This window comes from Giraffa tippelskirchi, chromosome 3, assembly GCF_054371585.1.
Source record: "Giraffa tippelskirchi isolate mGirTip1 chromosome 3, T2T-mGirTip1v1.2.pri, whole genome shotgun sequence".
Lineage (NCBI taxonomy): Eukaryota > Metazoa > Chordata > Mammalia > Artiodactyla > Giraffidae > Giraffa > Giraffa tippelskirchi.
The window spans coordinates 130,574,995-130,593,754 of NC_137277.1; the positions used below are offsets into that span (position 1 = coordinate 130,574,995).

General features: G+C 42.9%; 1 pseudogene; it reads right to left on the bottom strand.

Moving 5' to 3' along the window:
• Window positions 1-8,600: 8,600 nt before the first annotated feature.
• LOC145543288 (annexin A11 pseudogene) lies at window positions 8,601-10,221 on the bottom strand (annotated as a pseudogene).
• Window positions 10,222-18,760: the final 8,539 nt, after the last annotated feature.

Here is an 18,760-nt window from a genome sequence, read left to right on the forward strand (position 1 = left end):
GGGAGACTAAGGATAAAGATAAGAAGGATAGGGATTTTTTTAAGGATGGCAAGGGAAGATCTGAGAAACTGACATCTGAGCAAAACCCCAAAGGATATGAACAAGGAGCCCATGAAGATCTGGAGGAAGAGAACTCTAGAAGGAAACAGAGAGTGTAAAGTCCCTGAGGCAGAAGTGTGATTAGTTTGTTCTAAGAAAGCATGAGGTCAGTGGTTGGAGGAGTGTGATAAAGGGGAATCAGCGCAGCAGATGGGGCCAGAGAGAAAAAAAGAGGCCTCAGGTCTTTGAGAGAACACGATGGCCTGTGTCAACACCAAGGAAAGAAAAGCTTCTCCTAGTGCAACTGTTTTGTGTATCAGAAAGGATAATATTTCCTAGCAGTCTAGCCCTACCCCAAAGACTTTCCCATGCATTTCACTGTGCAGAACTGGGTGACATGGCCACTCCTAAACCAATCACTGGGATGACTCATTCCCAGGGTCTGAGCCTACCTCCTGCAAGGGTGCTGCTGAACACAACGGAGTTCTGCCAGCAAGGACGAAGCCGGGGTGACTGTTGGGTGGGAAACAAGAGTGCCAGCCACACAGAGACTTCCCATTCAGCAGTTAGCCCTTGACATCAGTGGCAGAGTCTGTCCTAGTCACCTGGCTCTTCCAACAGTTTATTAACCCACAGCAGCAAGCAGTGGCATCTGTCAGGGCTTCACGGGGGGTTTTCTAAAGATGAATTTTCAAGGTCCCTCTTTCTGGACTTTTCTCTCAGGTCTCTGGTCCACCAAAAAAAAAAAAAAGTGTTTCTTCCTTTAAAAGAAAAATGAAACTCTTTTAACTCTGGAAATTTCAAGCGTATTCCAAGTAGGGAGAATGGGATGATGACTCCCAGGTACATATCTCACAGCAATTCAGTCCTATATCATTTATAGCACTGGTCACTCCCCCACTCAGTATCCATTCCATTAAAAACACAACCAGCACACAAGTCCCTTTGAATGTGTCCTGAGATCTAGCCGTGAGAGAGCCATAGAGACCCAAGACAGTCACTCCAGCCAAAGCTCTTCTGGGCTCAGAGCAGTCATGCTTTTCACAGTGTCATTTGCCTAAACCAGCTGAAGGACACCAAAGCTACTCCTGAGTCATTCCTGCATCAGCTCTCAGTAGGTATAGATGTTCACAAAATCATCTGTAATTGGGGCACTTGGCCCATTAGGAATTTGGATGGACCAAAGCATAAGTCCTCAGCACTACTCAGAAAAAGCAAACACGAGCAATGAGAGATTTGACTTCGGCGCAGTTAATTTAAACTCCGCTCTGAATATAAATCAGCTGCTTTAGTTCCTATCCACCCAGTCCCATCCAAGCCTTGTGTTGAATGATAAACACTGTCAGTAAGGATAAATCATGACAGGCAAAGTGAACTGTTTCCTTCAGCTCAAGTGAAGTTCCTGAATAAGGGGACACTGTTCAGCCACATGCAGAAGACCTTCCTCTGTCGGTGTCAGGGTCTGCTTAGGGGATCGTGGAAGGCTAACTTGTCCTATGTTTTTGAGGACCTGACAGTGCCTTTAAGTGGAAGGGAAAATTATTAAGAAGCTCCTGTAGAAGTTTCTGGGGAAAAACACCATTAAAAGCCACATCCTTATGAAGGAAGGGGTTCTTGATACAAGGGCTATCGTTAGAGCAGGTAGGAGAGGGACAGGGTGAGTTCCCCTGGCTTCTGCCTGCCTATTGGGAGTTTTACTGGATATCAGAGATGACCAGCTAAGCCGATGGAACACTGGAGAAGGATGAGAGGGTGGAATTACAGACTGACTCTCCCTCTTAACTTCTGGGGCAATGTACAGGGCAATGTAGGGTCTGTATGAAATATCTTAGAGGATTATTCCTATTCCAGCTTCTCCCACTGAGGTAGATGGTGTGTTCCCAGGGGCACCAGGACAGAAGGACTTTGTTTCTTTGTGAAAATGGAGTTAGCTTGTGAAGGAAGATCAGGCAAGGCTCATAAAATCCCAAGCATTTCCCTAACAGATTCTCCTGGTGCCTGAGATTCCTACGTTAGAGCTTTACCTTTAAAGATCCTGATAAAAGCAGATCAATGGTAGCACAGAGTCGGGCACGACTGAAGCGACTTAGCAGCAGCAGCAGCATGGTCTATGATCTTGATGGATAGACCTTAATTCAGCTACTCATTCGGTGGGCATTTACAACTTTTGGTTCTAAGTCAGACACTATGCTAAGTGCTGTCAGTTCAGTTCAGTTCAGTTGCTCAGTCGTGTCTGACTCTTTGTAACCCCATGAACCGTAGCACGCCAGGCCTCCCTGTCCATCACCAACTCCCGGAGTTCACCCAAACCCATGTCCATCGAGTCAGTGATGCCCTCCAACCATCTCATCTTCTGTCGTCCCCTTCTCCTCCTGCCCTCAATCTTTCCCAACAACAGGGTCTTTTCAAATGAGTCAGCTCTTTGCATGAGGTGGCCAAAGTATTGGAGTTTCAGCTTCAACATCAGTCCTTCTAATGAACACCCAGGACTGACCTCCTTTAGGATGGAGATTAGCTAAGTGCTGTAAGATAGCGAATATTTCTCTCAAGTGTCAAAATATAATTTTTAAAAGTTAAAAACATGGCTTTCAATCCAAATATAGAATGTACATGTGTCACAGATTTTATTCAATGTATCAATAAATGAGAAAACTGGTAAGATGGTGAAACTAGTTCCAAGAGGACTTTAAGAACTTAGATGAATATAGTCCATCAAGAGAGGTATTTTTAGCAAGAAAGGAGGGAGGGAGGAAGGAAGCAAGGGGAAAAGAGAAGAAAAGAAAAAGACTGTCAAGTTAGATAAAAACCGGTTAATGTCATACCAATATGACAATAAATATGGCAATAAAAGCATAACCATTGGAGTTATATTCCTTTGCCAGACAGAAATATACAGCTAAACTTGTAATTTCACTGTTGTTGTTGTTTAGTGGCTAAGTCATGTCCAACTCTTTTGCAACCCCATGGAATATCCACACTCTAATCAAACAGCATGAAGCACAAGTACAATTTCCCAGAGAATTAATAACCCTTTAGTGGGCTTGTTAAACAAGGCCCTGGTACAATATTAAAGTACATGCTTTGCTTCCTTTTGATTTTCAAGACGTTGATAAAACTTTCTAACACAAGAGATACAGAATAACATGCCTAGCCTATCACCCTCTGTTGAAACTAGGACTCAGCTGAATGGAAAGAGATGGAGGAGAAAGTTTGGGCCTACATGTCAGATCTGGGTACCAGTCTTATCACCAGTTGTTGTATGACATTGGACAAGTCACATCACCTCCAAGCCACGACTTCTGTCTCTGTTCAATGAGATGTTGAACTGCATAGACTCCAGGGACCCCTTCAGTCCTGATTTTCTGAATCACAACAGATTATGAAGCAATCAGGGAAGTCCTCTTGTCTGTTGTGAGGAAGCACCGTGGTAGATCCTTGGATAACTGAAGAGCAGTGGTGAGTGGGTGAAGGGATGTGAGGAGAGGGTGCACAAGAGCCCTGAAGGGAAAGACAGAGCAAAGAGACAATTTGAAGTATTTCCCTCTAGGCTCTCACCTTCTCCCAGCCTCGGCTCCCCATCAGTACTCTGGGGTGTCAAAGTGTCAGGAGAGGCCAGGTCATGCAGTAATAAACTGATAGTGAAATCTCCATGCCTTAACCCAACCAAAGTTTATTTTTTGCTCATGGAATTCTGGTGGGCAGCTGTCCTCCCTGTGATGACTGAGCAGTTCACACTTGTTCTGTTCTATATCTCTAGGGCTACGGGTATAGCTGTTATACTTTATGGGGTATCCTGAGTCACTGTGGTGGAGCCAAAGGGTGCATGGAACAGTCACATCAACTATTTTTTTTAATTAATTTATTTTTTTATTGAAGGATAATTGCTTTACAGAATTTTGCTATTTTCTGTCAAACCTCAACATGAATCAGCCATGATACAGGTATACATATGTCCCCTCCCTTTTGAAACTCCCTCCTATCTCCCTCCCCATCCCACCCCTCTAGGCTGATACAGAATCCCTGTTTGAGTTTCCTGAGCCATACAGCAAATTCCCATTGGCTATCTATTTTACATATGGTAATGTAAGTTTCCCTGTTACTCTTTCCATACATCTCACCCTCCCTTTCCTTCTCCCCATGTCCATAAGTCTGTTCTCTATGTCTGTTTCTCCACTGTTGCCCTGTAAATAAATTCTTCAGCACCATTTTTCTAGATTCCATATATATGTGTTAGAAGACGGTATTTATCTTTCTCTCTCTGACTCACTTCACTCTGTATAATAGATTCTAGGTTCATCCACCTCATTAGAACTGACTTAAATGAGTTCCTCTTTATGGCTGATATTCCATTGTGTATATATACCACAACTTCTTTATCCATTCATCTGTCGATGGACATCTAGGTTGCTTCCATATTCTAGCTATTGTAAATAGTGCTGCAATGAACAATGGGATACATGTGTCTCTTTCAATTTCGGTTTCCTCAGGGTATATGCCTAGGAGTGAGATTGCTGGGTCATACATATGGTGGTTTTATTCCTAGTTTTTTAAGGAATCTATATACCATTTTCCATAGTGGCTGTATCAATTTACATTCCCACCAGCACGGCAAGAGCATTGCCTTTTCTTCACACCCTCTCCAGCATTTAGTTTGTAGACTTTTTGATGAAGGCCATTCTGACCAGTGTGAGGTGATATCTCACTGTAGTTTTGATTTCCATTTCTCTAATAATGAGTGATGTTGAGCATCTTTTCATGTGTTTGTTAGCCATCTGTATGTATTCTTTGGAGAAATGCCTGTTTAGGTCTTTTTCCCACTTTTTGATTGGGTTATTTGTTTTTCTGGTATTGAATTGTATGAGCTACTTGTATATTTTGGAAATTAATTCTTTGTTGGTTGTTTCATTTGCTATTATTTTCTCCCATTCTGAGGGTTGCCTTTTCACTTTGCTGATAGTTTGCTTTGCTGTGCAAAAGCTTTTAAGTTTAATCAGGTCCCACTTGTTTACTTTTGTTTTTATTTCCATTACTCTAGGAGGTGGGTCATAGAGGATCTTGCTTTGATTTATGTCATGGAGTGTTCTGCCTATGTTTTCCTCTAAGAGTTTTACAGATTCTGGTCTTACATTTAGATTAAAATCAATTTTGAGTTTATCTTTGTGTATGGTGTTAGGAAGTGTTCTTATTTCATCCTTTTATATGTAGCTGTCCAGTTTTCCCAGCACCATTTATTGAAGAGGCTGTCTTTACCCCATTGTATATTCTTGCCTTCTTTGTCAAAAATAAGGTACCCATAGGTGCATGGGTTTTTTTCTGGGCTTTCTATCTTGTTCCATTGGTCTATATTTCTGTTTTTGTGCCAGTGCCATACTGTCTTGATGACAGTAGCTTTGCAGTATAACCTGAAGTCAGGTAGCTTGATTCCTCCAGCTCCATTCTTCTTTCTTAAGACTGCTTTGGCTATTCAGGGGTCTTTTGTGTTTCCATATGAATTGTGAAATTTTTTGTTCTTGTTCTGTGAAAAATGCCATTGGCAATCTGATAGGGATTGCATTAAATCTGTAGATTGCATTTGGTAGTATAGTCATTTTCACAGTATTGATTCTTCCTACCTAGGAACATGGAATATCTCTCCATCTGTTTATGACATGTTTGATTTCTTTCATTAGTGTTTTATAATTTTCTGTGTACAGTTCTTTTGTCTCCTTAGGTAAGTTTATTCCTAGACATTTAATTCTTTTTGTTGCAATGATGAATGGGATTGATTCCTTAATTGTTCTTTCTGATTTTTCATTGTTAATATATAGAAATGCAAGGGATTTCTGTGTATTGACTTTGTGTCCTGCAACTTTGCTAAATTCACTGATTAGCTCTAGTAATTTTCTGATACTGTCTTTAGGGTTTTCTATGTACAGTATCATGTCATCTGCAAACAGTGAGAGCTTTATTTCTTCTTTTCCTATCTGGATTCCTTTTATTTCTTTCTCTTCTCTGATTGCTGTAGCTAGGACTTCTAGAACTATGTTGAATAATAGTTGCAAAAGTGGACAACCTTGTCTTATACCTGATCTTAGGGGAAATGCTTTCAGTTTTTCACCATTGAGAATAATGTTTGCTGTAGGCTTATCATATATGGCCTTTACTATGTTGAGATAGGTTCCTTCTATGCCCATTTTTTGAGGAGTTTTAATCATAAATATGTGCTGAATTTTGTCAAAGGCTTTTTCTGCATCTATTGAGATGATCATATGTTTTTTATCTTTCAATTTGTTAATATGATGTATCACATGGATTGATTTGCATATATTGAAGAATCCTTGCATCCCTGGAATAAAACCAACTTGACCGTGGTGTATGAGCTTTTTGATGTGCTGCTGAATTCTATTTGCTAAAATTTTGTTGATGATTTTTGCATCCATGTTCATCAGGGATATTGACCTGTAGTTTTCTTTTTGTGTGTTATCTTTGTTTGGTTTTGATATCAGGGTGATGGTGGCCTCATAGAATGAGTTGGGAAGTGTTCCTTCCTCTGCAATTTTTTGAAAGAGTTTTAGAAGAATAGGCATTAGCTCTTCCCTAAATGTTCAATAGAATTCTCCTGTGAAGCCATCTGGTCCTGGGCTTTTGTTTTTTGGGAGATTTTTGATCACAGCTTCAATTTCAGTGCTTGTAATTAGGTTGCTCATAATTTCTATTTCCTCCTGGTTCAGTCTTGGAAGATTGAACTTTTCTAAGAATCTGTCCATTTCTTCCAGGTTATCTATTTCATTGCCATATAGTTGTTCATAATAGTCTCATAATCTTTTGTATTTCTGCATTGTCTGTTGTAACCTCTCCTTTTTCATTTCTAATTTTGTTGATTTGATTCTTCTCTCTTTTTTTCTTGATGAGTCTGGCTAAGGGTTTGTCAATTTTTATCTTCTAAAAGAACCAGCTTTTAGTTTTATTAATCTTTACTATTGTTTCTTTCATTTCTTTTTCATTTATTTCTGCTCAGATCTTTATGATTTCTTTCCTTCTACTAATTTTGGGAGTTTTTTCTTCAACTTTTTCCAGTTGCTTTATGTGTAAAGTTAGGTTGTCTATTTGACGTTTTTCTTGTTTCTTGAGGTAGGATTGTATTGCTATAAACTTTCCTCTTAGGACTGCTTTTGGAGCATATAATAGGTTTTGAGTTGTTATGTTTTCATTGTCATTTGTTTCCAGAAATTTTTTTATTTCCCTTTTGATTTCTTCAGTAACTTGTTGGTTATTTAGAAATGTGTTGCTTAATCTCCATGTGTTTGTGTTTCTTACAATTTTTTTTCTTGCAATTGATATCTAGTCTCATAACATTGTGGTTGGAGAAGATGCTTGATACAATTTCAATTTTCTTAAATTTACTGAGGTTTGGTTTGTGACCCAAGATGTGGTCTATCCTAGAGAATGTTCCATGTGCACTTGAGAAAAGGTGTCTTCTTCTGCATTTGGATGGAATGTCCTGAAGATATCAGTGAGATCCATTTTATCTAATGTATCATTTAAGACTTGTGTTTCCTTATTAATTTTCTGTTTTGATGATCTGTCCATTGGTGTGAGTGGGGTGTTAAAGTCTCCTACTATTATTGAGTTACTGTCAAGTTTTCCTTTTATGTCTGTTAGTGTTTGTCTTATGTATTGAGGGGCTTCTATGTTCGGTGCATAGATATTTACAATTGTTATGTTTTCCTATTGGATTGATCCTTTAATCATTATGTAGTGTCCTTCCTTATCTCTTATAATATTATTTATTTTGAGGTCTATTTTGTCTGATATGAGGATTGCTGCTCCAGCTTTCTTTCTTTCTTTTTTTTTTTCAGAGCTGGCTGACTTTAATTTGGAAACAGCATTTGGACATCGACATTCAGGTTTAAGGCACATTCTCAATTACAAGAAGCCCTGTCACTGGCAGGGAGCTGGCTTTGTTTTTGTGGTTTGTGTGGAAGAAAGAACAGGTGACTTTCTGGCCTTTTCTTTTCTAAAAAGAAGTGAGTTTGGCAATAACAAAGCTCATGATACATTTTCACCAGATGCAGAGAGTATACCCTTAAAGGTTTTCCCTTTTACTCCTCAGTGAAGATATGGCACTCCAGCCCCCCACCTCTCTCACCCAAACTTTGTATGCAGCAAAGACGTGTATGCAACTGTCTGCAACTATATATTAAAAACAAAACAAAACAAAACAAAACAAACTTCTAAACATACAAAATTACATGCCTAAAAGGAAGCCAAGAGTTTCAGCCATAAGCAAAGGGGAATGACTGCATGAGTCAGGAAACAAAACATCTACTTTAGCTGCAAGAGGCTGTGAGGGGTGGGGATGGGTAGGAGGCTCCTGAGAGAGTTCGAGATTGACTAGGTTCTTTGGCACAAGCACAATGCATGGATCAAGATGGTGGGGGGAGGAGATGGGGCCAAGGCTCTACACTTGGTCTGAACTGTGACACCTGGGGGCTATTTTGCGATTTGTTAGAAACAGACAAACATTCTTTTGGCCTTTTCCTGGCATTGCTGTTGCCAGCGGATGGACAGAAGTGACCCACCAGCCACTGCTCAGTCGTTGCCACCACAGATCTTCAGCAGAATCTTCCGGTAATCCCCTAAAGTGTCTCCCGTGATATCGTGGTACAGCGACTTGTCATACAGCCGCTTATACTCCTCTCTGATGTCCAGGAGGTCGATCTCGCTGCGAGACACCATGATGCGGATCCGGGTCCGGTCTTTGGTTCCTGCTCCCCTCATGGCCTTGTTGAGCCTTTCAGCAAAGAAGGCTGGGGTATTCTTAAGACATTCCACCACAGCCAGCATGCCCTGCTCCAGGTCCCCGGACATCTCCTGGCAGATGCTCTTCTCAATGTCACGTCCTGTTATTCTCTGATACCCGTTAAAAACTGCCACCAGCTGGGCCCGGCTTGGGGAGCACAGAACTGCATTGCACTTGGGCTCATCTGTTCCCGGGCGGTTCTCCCCGGCTGCATAGAGCTCCTGCACCTCTCTGGACGAGGGTCATGTCCACGTTCGTGCTTTCATCCTGGTTTCCCTGAGACAGAGAGATGAGGAGCTGCTGGAAGTGCCCTGATGTGTCGCTCTGAATGACCTCCTCCAGGGTCTTTTTGAATTCTGTCTTGTAGGCTTTGTTCAGTTCCCGGATGTGCTCGTTGCTGCGGGAGGTGAGGATCTCCATCAGGCAGGCTTCATCAGTGCCTGCCCCCTTGATAGCTTCCTTTATCTCATAAGCATCAAAGAGGACAGGGGTCTTCATCAGGGCCAAGATTGTCTTCTCAAAGTTTCCTGACAGTTCAGCTTTCAGATCTTTGATCAAATCCTTCCCATATGCTGTCCTGAAGGACAGGAGGATCTGCTGCTGTTGCTTATTGGAGCGACTACCCAGGCAGTCAATGATGGCCTGCTCGTCAATCCCAAAGCCCTTCACCGCCTTCTGCAGGACCTCAGCGTCCCGCAGAGGGTCAAAGCCAGATGCATCTGTGATGGTGCCTCGGTTTCCAAACTGGGCTGGGGACATGGCACGGGTGACAGTCCCAGAACCTGAATACCCTGGATAGCTTGGCACTGGCTGCTGCCCAGGAGGTGGCATTGGTGACTGTCCATGGTAGGCCCCTGGGGGCTGCTGCCCAGCGGAGCAACATTGGCTGGCCTGGCACAGGGGCTCCTGGGTATGGCGGATATGAAGGCATCCCAGAGGGTGGGTTTCCTCCAGGGGGCGTGTACATTTCATACAAAGGAGCAGGCTGCTGGGTGGGAGGGGGTGGCCCGAAACTCCCTGGGGGAACTGGAGGGTAACCACCCCCAGGAGCCCCTGGGTACACGTTTGGCACATTGGCTCCTCCAAATGTCCCGGACATGTTGGCTGCCACTCCTGAGAGGTAGTCCTGGTTAACTGCCCTGCGTAGTTGGCCACGTTATCCAGCCCAATGGGAGGCATGGTGGGTGGCAGGTAGCCAGCACCTCCCCAGGCACCGCCTTCTGGTGCAGCTGGTGGGTAGCCTGCAGGCACGGGGTAGCCTAGGTAGCTCATGGCTAGATCTGGGCACCGGGCAGTGGGGAGCCGCGAGGGGAGAAGTGGGACGCGGGCAGCAGCAGCTCTCTCTCCGGGCGTCCCAGGCGCGGCACCTCCGACCGGCCTCGAGTTTTGTCCCACTCCCACAGTCGGAGCACTCGGGGAACTCGCCACCCGCAGGCTCCTCAGCCGTCAGGGCGGAGCTGGAGAAGGAGCCCACTGGACGGAAAACACCAGGCCGGGCCGAGGCCCAACGTGCCCCCTACTCCAGCTTTCTTTTGCTTCCCATTTGCATGGAATATATTTTTCCATCCTCTCACTTTCAGTCTATATGTGTCTTGAGGTCTGAAATGGGTTTCTTCTACACAGCATATATATGGGTCTTATTTTTGTATCCATTCAGCCAGTCTGTGTCTTTTGGTTGAAGCTTTTAAATCCATTTACATTTAAAGTAATTATTGATATATATGTTCCTATTGCCATTTTCTAATTGTTTGGGTTTGTAGATCTTTTTTCTTCTGTTGTATTTCTTGACTATTTAGTCCGTTTAACATTTGTCGTAAAGCAGGTTTGGTGGTACTAAATTCTCTTAACTTTTGCTTGTATGAAAAGCTTTTTATTTCTCCATCAATTTTGGATGAGATCCTTGCTGAGTACAGTAATCTTGATTGTAGATTCTTCCCTTTCAGTACTTTAAATATATCCTGCCTTTCCCTTCTGGCCTGAAGAGTTTCTGATGAAAGATCAGCTGTAAGTATATGGGATTTCCCTGGTATGTTACTTGTTGGTTCTCCCTTGCTTTTAATATTCTTTCTTTGTGTTTAGTCTTTGTTAGTTTAATTAGTATGTGTCTTGGCATGTTTCTCCCTGGGTTTATCCTGTATGGGACTCTTTGTGCCTCTTGGACTTGATTGGCTATTTCCTTTTCCGTGTTGGGGAAATTTTCAACTATAATCTCTTCAAAAATTTTCTCATACCCTCTCTTTTTCTCTTCTTCTTCTGGGACCCCTATAATTTGAATGTTGGTGTGTTTTATATGGTCCCAGAGGTCTCTGAGACTGTCATCAGCTCTTTTCATTCTTTTACTTTATTCTGTGCTTCAGAAGTTATTTCCACCATTTTATCTTCCAGCTCACTGATTCATTCTTTTGCTTCAGATATTCTGCTATTAATTCCTTTTAGAGTATTTTTAATTTCAGTAATTGTGTTGTTTGTCTCTGTATGTTTATTCTTTAATTCTTCTAGGTCTTTGTTAACTGATTCTTGCATTTTCTCCATTTTGTTTTCAAGGTTTTTTTTTATCATCTTTACTATCATTATTCTAAATTCTTTTTCAGGTAATTTTCCTATTTCCTCTTCATTTATTTGGACTTCTGCGTTCCTAGTTTGTTACTTCATTTATTCAGTATTTCTCTGCCTTTTTTTTTTTCTCCCAAATTATTGTGTTTGAGGTCTCCTTTTCCCAGGCTTAAAGGAAAGTTGAATTCTTTCCTTGAAGAAGGTTGAATTCTTTCTTGCTTTTGGTTTCTTCCCTCCTAAGATTGGCCCAGTGGTTTGTGTGAGCTTTGTATAGGGTGAGATTTGTGCTGAGTTTTTGCTTGTTTGTTTTTCCTCTGATGGGCAAGACTGAGTGAGGTGGTACTCCTGTCTGCTGACGATTGGGTTTGTGTTTTTGTTTTGTTTATTGTTTAGATGAGGCATCCTGCACAGAGTACTACTGGTGGTTGGGTGATGCCAGGTCTTGTATTCAAGTGGTTTCCTTTGTGTGAGTTCTTACTATTTGATACTCCCTAGGGTTAGTTCTCTGGTTGTCTAGAGTCTTGGAGTCAGTGCTCCCACTCCAAAGGCTCAGGGTTTGATCTCTGGTCAGGAACAAAGATTCCACAAGTGGTTTGTTATGGCATCAAGGGAGAGTAAAACAAATATCCAAAATGAGAAACCAAAGATGAACCCCAGACAAATGGCAGTTACAAAATCAGAAAAATAATAATTAAAATAATGGAATATATACATATACATATTCATATACATATACACTCATGAGCAAAGTGAATACAGTCCAACAAAAATAAAGTACAGTAGATTGATCTGGCAAATAAAGGAAATCAAAAATTATATTTACCAGTTAAGAACAAAACTAACTTAAGCACAAACTGGAAAACAAAACTAAAGCAAGGTGCCAAGTGGGGAATAAAGCAATGAAAACAAAACTAACAAATATGTTGAGAGGAAAGGAAAGAAAGAAGAGAAAGAAAGAATAGATATGCAAAGTTAAATAGAGGTAGATAAAGAAGGTTTAAATACATTAAAGATTAACTGCAAGGAGAAAAGAACAGTAGGAAAGGCAAATGAAGGAATAACTGTAGGGAAAAAAAGGGTTAAAAAAATTAAAACTTAAATTTATAAAAAAGAGAAAAGAGAAAAAAATGGAAGAAGAAAGAAAAAAGGAGAAAAAAAGGAAAAGCCCACAGAACTGCAAAAGCACAACGTAGAGGCAGAGGTCTATAACAACAATAGAAAGTGTGACTGAATATACACATATACATATACGCCCATAAGCAAAATCAAAACAGTCCAACAAAAAGTAAGCACAATAGATTGACTCGGCGAACAAAGGAAACCAAAAATTATATCTACCAGAACAAAACTAATTAAAGCACAAACTGGAAAATAAAACTAAAGCAAGGTGCCAATTGGGGGATAAAGCAATGAAAATAAAACTAACAAGTATGTTGAGAAGAAAGGAGAGAAAGAAAAGAAAGAATAGACATGCAAAGTTAAATAGAGGTAGATAAAGAATATTTATATATGTTAAAGATTGACTGAAAAGGGAAAAGAATAGTAGGAAAAGCAAACAAAAATATAAATGTAGAAAAAATAATAATAGGTTTAAAAAATTAAAATTTTAAAAAAGAAAAAAGAGGAAAAAAAAAAAAAGGAAAACTCCACAGAACTGCAAAAAATAAAAATAAAAAAGCCCATCGTAGAGGCAGAGGTTTATGACAACAATAAAAAATGTGACTGTGGGGGGAAAAAAAAAAAACAGCTCAAAAGCTTAACTGGATTTCTTAGTGCCGATAAAATCAACATTTACAACAGAGAGGGGGAAAAGGGGAAAAAAAGAAAAAAAAATCCAAAAGAATCTACAGAACAAGTCAAAAAATAAGAATAATAAATGTTTTTCTTGAGTCACTGCTGTCAGAGTCCTTTCCTGCTCTGGGAATCACAGTCCACCTTACCTTCCTGGGATGCCCTCCAACACTGTATTGATCTCTGGACCTGCTGTGGGGGCTGCTCATGTTCTAATCAGGTCCTACTCCTGTGTGTTCTTGCCTCCAATGTCCATAGCTATCAGAGCTAGTGCGTTTTCTTTTGTGGGAGCTCTCAATGGCCTTTTATATATTCCATAGACACAGAGTCTGCTTAGTTGATCATGTGGATTTAATCTGCAGCTTGTACAGCTGGTGGGAAGGTTTTCTTCCTTAGCCACACTGCCCCTGGGTTTCAATTGTGGTTTTATTTCCACCTCTACATGTGAGTTGTCCACTGGGGTTTAGCTCTTGAGGCTGCCCTGGAGGTCTTGGGTTTGCCCTGTGATGGCCAGGTGTGGAGGTGGTGCAGCTGCTTGAGTCGCAGGGGTTCTGGCAGCACCAGGTACTCAGCGGGGTTGGCGGCTCAGGCAGCAGGAAATATAGTGCTCTAGAAGGGTATGGCAACCAGTATTGGCCAATATTCTCCAGTATTCTTGCCTGGAGAACCCCCTCTCTAACAGAGAAGCCTGGCAGGCCAGAGTCTACAGGGTTGCAAAGAGTCGGACAGGACCGAAGCGACCCTGCGCTCATAAACACGCCTTTTTTTTTTGCCTGTGGCAGCTCTGCCCCAGTGAGAGTTGAGCGTGAAGGTGGTGCAGCTGCTTGGCTTGCAGGGACCCTGGCGGCTCCAAGTGTTCAGGGACACAAACTGCCTCCGGAGCAGGAGTTATGGCCCTATCAGAGTCTATTTTCAAGCCTCTTGTAGCTGGCGATCAGAAGGCCTCTTTGGCCAGTCTTTCTCCGCAGCTCCACCCGTTCCTGCACTTAAAGGGATCCCTTGCCTGGGGTTCTTCTCTGTTGTTCAGTGCATCAGGCACATAGAGGCCCCCCCCCGCCCCGACTGCAGTCCTACTCTGCAGTTCAGTGTGTCAGGCATTTGATGGGTCAGCCTCTTTATTGTTCAGCTGCCAATGGTGGTGTGTAGAGAGAGAGAGGCTATGGTGATGGCTCCACCCGCTACGCATGACTCCGCAGTATCACCTTGCTTCCATGGCTGCCTGGCTTTCCACCACAGGCATTTCCCACCGTGATCTCCTCCCTCACATCCCCTCGATCCATCTCTCTGCAGTCAACAGCAGCTCTCTCACTGGGATTCCTCCACAATCCCTAAACTCCAGCTCCCAGCTGCTGCCCCTTCCAGGAGACCCGCGTTCCTGCCTGGCATATGTATGGCTGCGGCAAGGACTGTCTGATTCTCATTCCATTAAGGTTGCCACAGATCAGCTGTTTCACTTTCAGCCTTAAATGTTTCTCCTCTGACTCATACAATTGCCCCACTGGGGGGATCAGATCCCTGCTACCTTCCCGCAGAGGGTAGGTCCAGTCCTACTAATACTCCTATTTTTCCCCCTAGTTCTTTCTTCCTACTGAGTTTTGCATGATTCTATATATTCTTTTCCACTGGTCAGGTCCTCCTGTCCGCTCTCAGTTGCTGTTCTGCATGTGCTTCTGTGTCTGAAGGTATATTTCTGATATATCCATGGAGAGAGATGTACTCCACGTCCACCTACTCTTCCACCATCTTATACCTTCACATCAGCTTTTAACTACATGTAATTTGTACTCATGGGCCATTAGCCAGAACTAGTCTCATGGCTGGAGAAGGCAATAGCATCCCATTCCAGTACTCTTGCCTGGAAAATCCCATGGACGGAGGAGCCTGGTAGGCTGCAGTCCATGGGGTCGCGAAGAGTCAGACACGACTGAGGCGACTTAGCAGCAACAGCAGCAGTCTCATGGCTCCATCTAAATCAACAGGACTAAGTAGTAAATGCCCCATGGGCCTTGAAAAAAGAGAAGACCAGATATTTGTGAGTCCTGACCCAGAAAGGATCCAGCTCCTGTAAAGACTGAGGGCCTTTTGAGTATTCAAAGTACCCCCATCCACTGTCTGACTCTAGAACATCAGCTGGAGTAAGGAAGAGTTCACCCAGACACCAGCACATTCTGTCCAGTCAATACTCAACATCTGAGGGCATCTTCAAGTCTCCAAGCCACTTCTCTGAGTTATTAGATCAATGTGGACTTCGTGTCCCCAGGAAGCCAAAACAGCTCTCCCAGTGAGCTATGGTCTGAGGTTTCTGCCTGGATCATTGCCAAAGCCCACTTCCCTGTGTTCTGGAGGAAAGAAAGTTCTTCTCAAAAGAGAAATGGATTTTATCTGCTCCCTTGTGTCATCTCTTGTTGTCCCTCATAAGTGGTCTTGATTGTTTTGAAACCTAGATTCTTCTCTTTCTGGCATGATGAAAGTTCCTTGGGTAGTGGGAATCGGTGTTAGTTTTTATGTACCTGACACCTGGGCTGAGCAAACACTTGAGGATGGTGCTGTGTGCTGACGCATGCACACTCAGGCTCAGAGCACTATAGGGATATTGACCTACAGGACCACACATCAGGGCTGCTAGTCAAGGATGCTGAGATGTGAGGAGGGGCTTATGTAAATAGGCAGACCCATGAGAGTCTATGACCCTTCCCCAACCACTGTTACCAATTTCTTTTGGTCATTTTCTCTCTCAACTTGTTCCAAATAATATTTGAGTTTTCATAGAGATACACAGGGCTTCCCAGGTGATGCTAGTGGTAAAGAACCCACCTGCCAATGCAGGAGACATAAGAGATACAGGCTTGATCCCTGTGTCAGGAAGGTGCCCTGGAGGAGGACATGGCAACCCACTCTTGCCTGGAGAATCCCATGGATGGAGGAGCCTGATGAGCTACAGTCTATGGGGTCGCTACGAGTCGGACACGACTGAGTGGCTTCACTTTCACTTTTCACTTTCATGCATTGTAGAAGGAAATGGCAACCCACTCCAGCACTCTTGCCTGGAGAATCCCAGGGACGGGAGAGCCTGGTGGGCTGCTGTCTATGGGGTCGCACAGAGTCGGACATGACTGAAGTGACTTAGCAGCAGCAGCAGCAGCACGTATGCAGAGATACCCAGACAACTTAAAATTTGAAAATTAACATAATGAGGGAGTCAGATCATCAACTCGGGTCGCTATATGTTAAAATTGTTAACTTTGTGCTGGTGGCAGAGTCGCTGGGAGGGAGTCCAGTTCCTGGTGCCACAGGCAGCCTAGCCTGTGCTCAGGCTTCAAATAGAAGGTTTGGGAGGTGGTACTTGGTGTCTCTGAGGAAACACTAGCCCATACATACAGGGTCTGTGATGGTTGTGCTTCTGCACTGCACCTGTACATGGAGGCTGCAGCAAGGATTTGGAGCATGAATTCCAGCTATGCCACTAAATTCCTGTGTAGCCTTGGTAAATTATATCACCTCTCTGAACCTCAGCTTTTTCATCTGTAAAATGGGCACAATGACAGTTCCCCTGAAGGGTTTTATGAAGAATTTTTATCCATCTCTTGGTGACACACCCGGCTAGTTTCTCTCATCAGTGTGGGAACTACAAAAGATTATAACTATGCATTCCCAGAAGAATGGTCTCTCCAAGGTCAGAGTCAGGCAGTTCCCCACATTGGTCTGGGAGCTCCCCAAGCAAGGGAGCCCCACATAATGGGTAGTTATGGTTATTATCAGGCTTCCCAGGTGGCGCTATTGGTAAAGAATCTGCCCGCCAATGCAGGAGACATAAGAGACGCTGGTTCAGTCCCTGGGTCAGGAAGATCTCCTGGAGGAAGGCATGGCAACCCATTCCAGAATTCTTGCCTGGAGAACCCCATGGACAGAGGAGCCTGTCAGGCTACAGCCCATGGAGCCACAATAGTCAGACACGACTGAAGGGACTCAGCATGCATGCATTGTTATTATCATAGCTAGTATTATTATCATTGTTGCATTGTTGCTTCCAGGAGGAAGCAAAATAGGAACTCTAGAGCTCTTATGACATGTGTGAAGCCTCAGCAAGCCCCACCTGGCAGTGTTTGTTCCTTATGTGTGTGTCTTCCTGCCTCCTTTAGTGGACTAGAAGTTCCCTAAGGCCAGGGACACAGTCCACCTCTCTCACAGGAGATAGTGAATAGAAGACAGGCTAAAGTATCTGGGAACCACAGGTAGAGGAAGAGTCTTAACTCTCCCTTCCATGAGCTTCAGGAAATATTCTGTTTGCAGATTATTTAGCAGGAAATATTAGCTATACTATTTATCAACAAACTGGGGCAATTTTAAGAGCAAAGGGGGACATTATTAGTACTCACTGAATACTTACCATCATCTTCAGCAGGACTTTGCTGAGTCTTGGAAGTGTAAGACTCAAGGAAGTCTTCACAAAAACAATCAGGAAACCCCCAGACTCAGCATCTGCTGGTGAAGGCATGTTCCATGTCTTTGCAGTTCAGTTCAGTTCAGTCGATCAGTTGTGTCCGCATCCTGGCAACCCTAACCATCTCATCCTCTGTCGTCCCCTTCTCCTCCTGCATTTAATCTTTCTCAGCATCAGGGTCTTTTCCAATGAGTCAGTTCTTTGCATCAGGTGGCCAAAGTATTGGAACTTCAGCTTTAGCATCAGTCCTTCCAATGAATATTCAGGACTGATTTCCTTTAGAATGAACTGGTTGGATCTTGCAGTCCAACACCACAGTTCAAAAGCATCAATTCTTTGGCACTCAGCTTTCTTTATAGTCCAACTGTCACATCCATACAAGACTACTGGAAAAACCACAGCTTTCATCTAGTCATGAACCTTTATCATCAAAGTAATGTCTTTGCTTGTTAATGTGCTGTCTAGGTTGGTCATAGCTTTGCTTCCAAGGAGCAAGCGTCTTTTAATTTCATGGCCGCAGTCACCATCTGCAGTGATTTTGGAGCCCCCCAAAATAAAGTCTCTCACTGTTTCCCCATCTATTTGCCATGGCGTCATGGGACCGGATGCCAAGATTTTAGTTTTAAGTCAACTTTTTCACTCTCCTCTCTCACTTTCATCAAGAGGCTCTTTAATTCTTTGCATTCTGCCATAAGGGTGGTGACATCTGCATATCTGAGGTTATTGATATTTCTCCTAGCAATCTTGATTCCAGCTTGTGCTTTATCCAGCCTGGCATTTCGCATGATATACTCTGCATATATGTTAAATAAGCAGGGTGACAATATACAGCCTTGACGTACTTCTTTCCCTATTTTAACTAGTCCGTTGTTCCATTTCCAGTTCTAACTGTTGTTTATTGACCTGCATACAGATTTCTCAGGACGCAGGTAAGGTGGTCTGGTATGCCCATCACTTGAAGAATTTTCCACAGTTTGTTGTGATCCACACAGTCAAAGGCTTTGCCATAGTCAAAAAAGCAGAAGTAGATGATTTTCCTGGAACTCTCTTGCTTTTTCGACGATCCAACGGATGTTGGCAATTTGATCTCTGGTTCCTCTGCCTTTTCTAAATCCAGCTTGAACATCTGGAAGTTCTCAGTTCACGAACTTTTG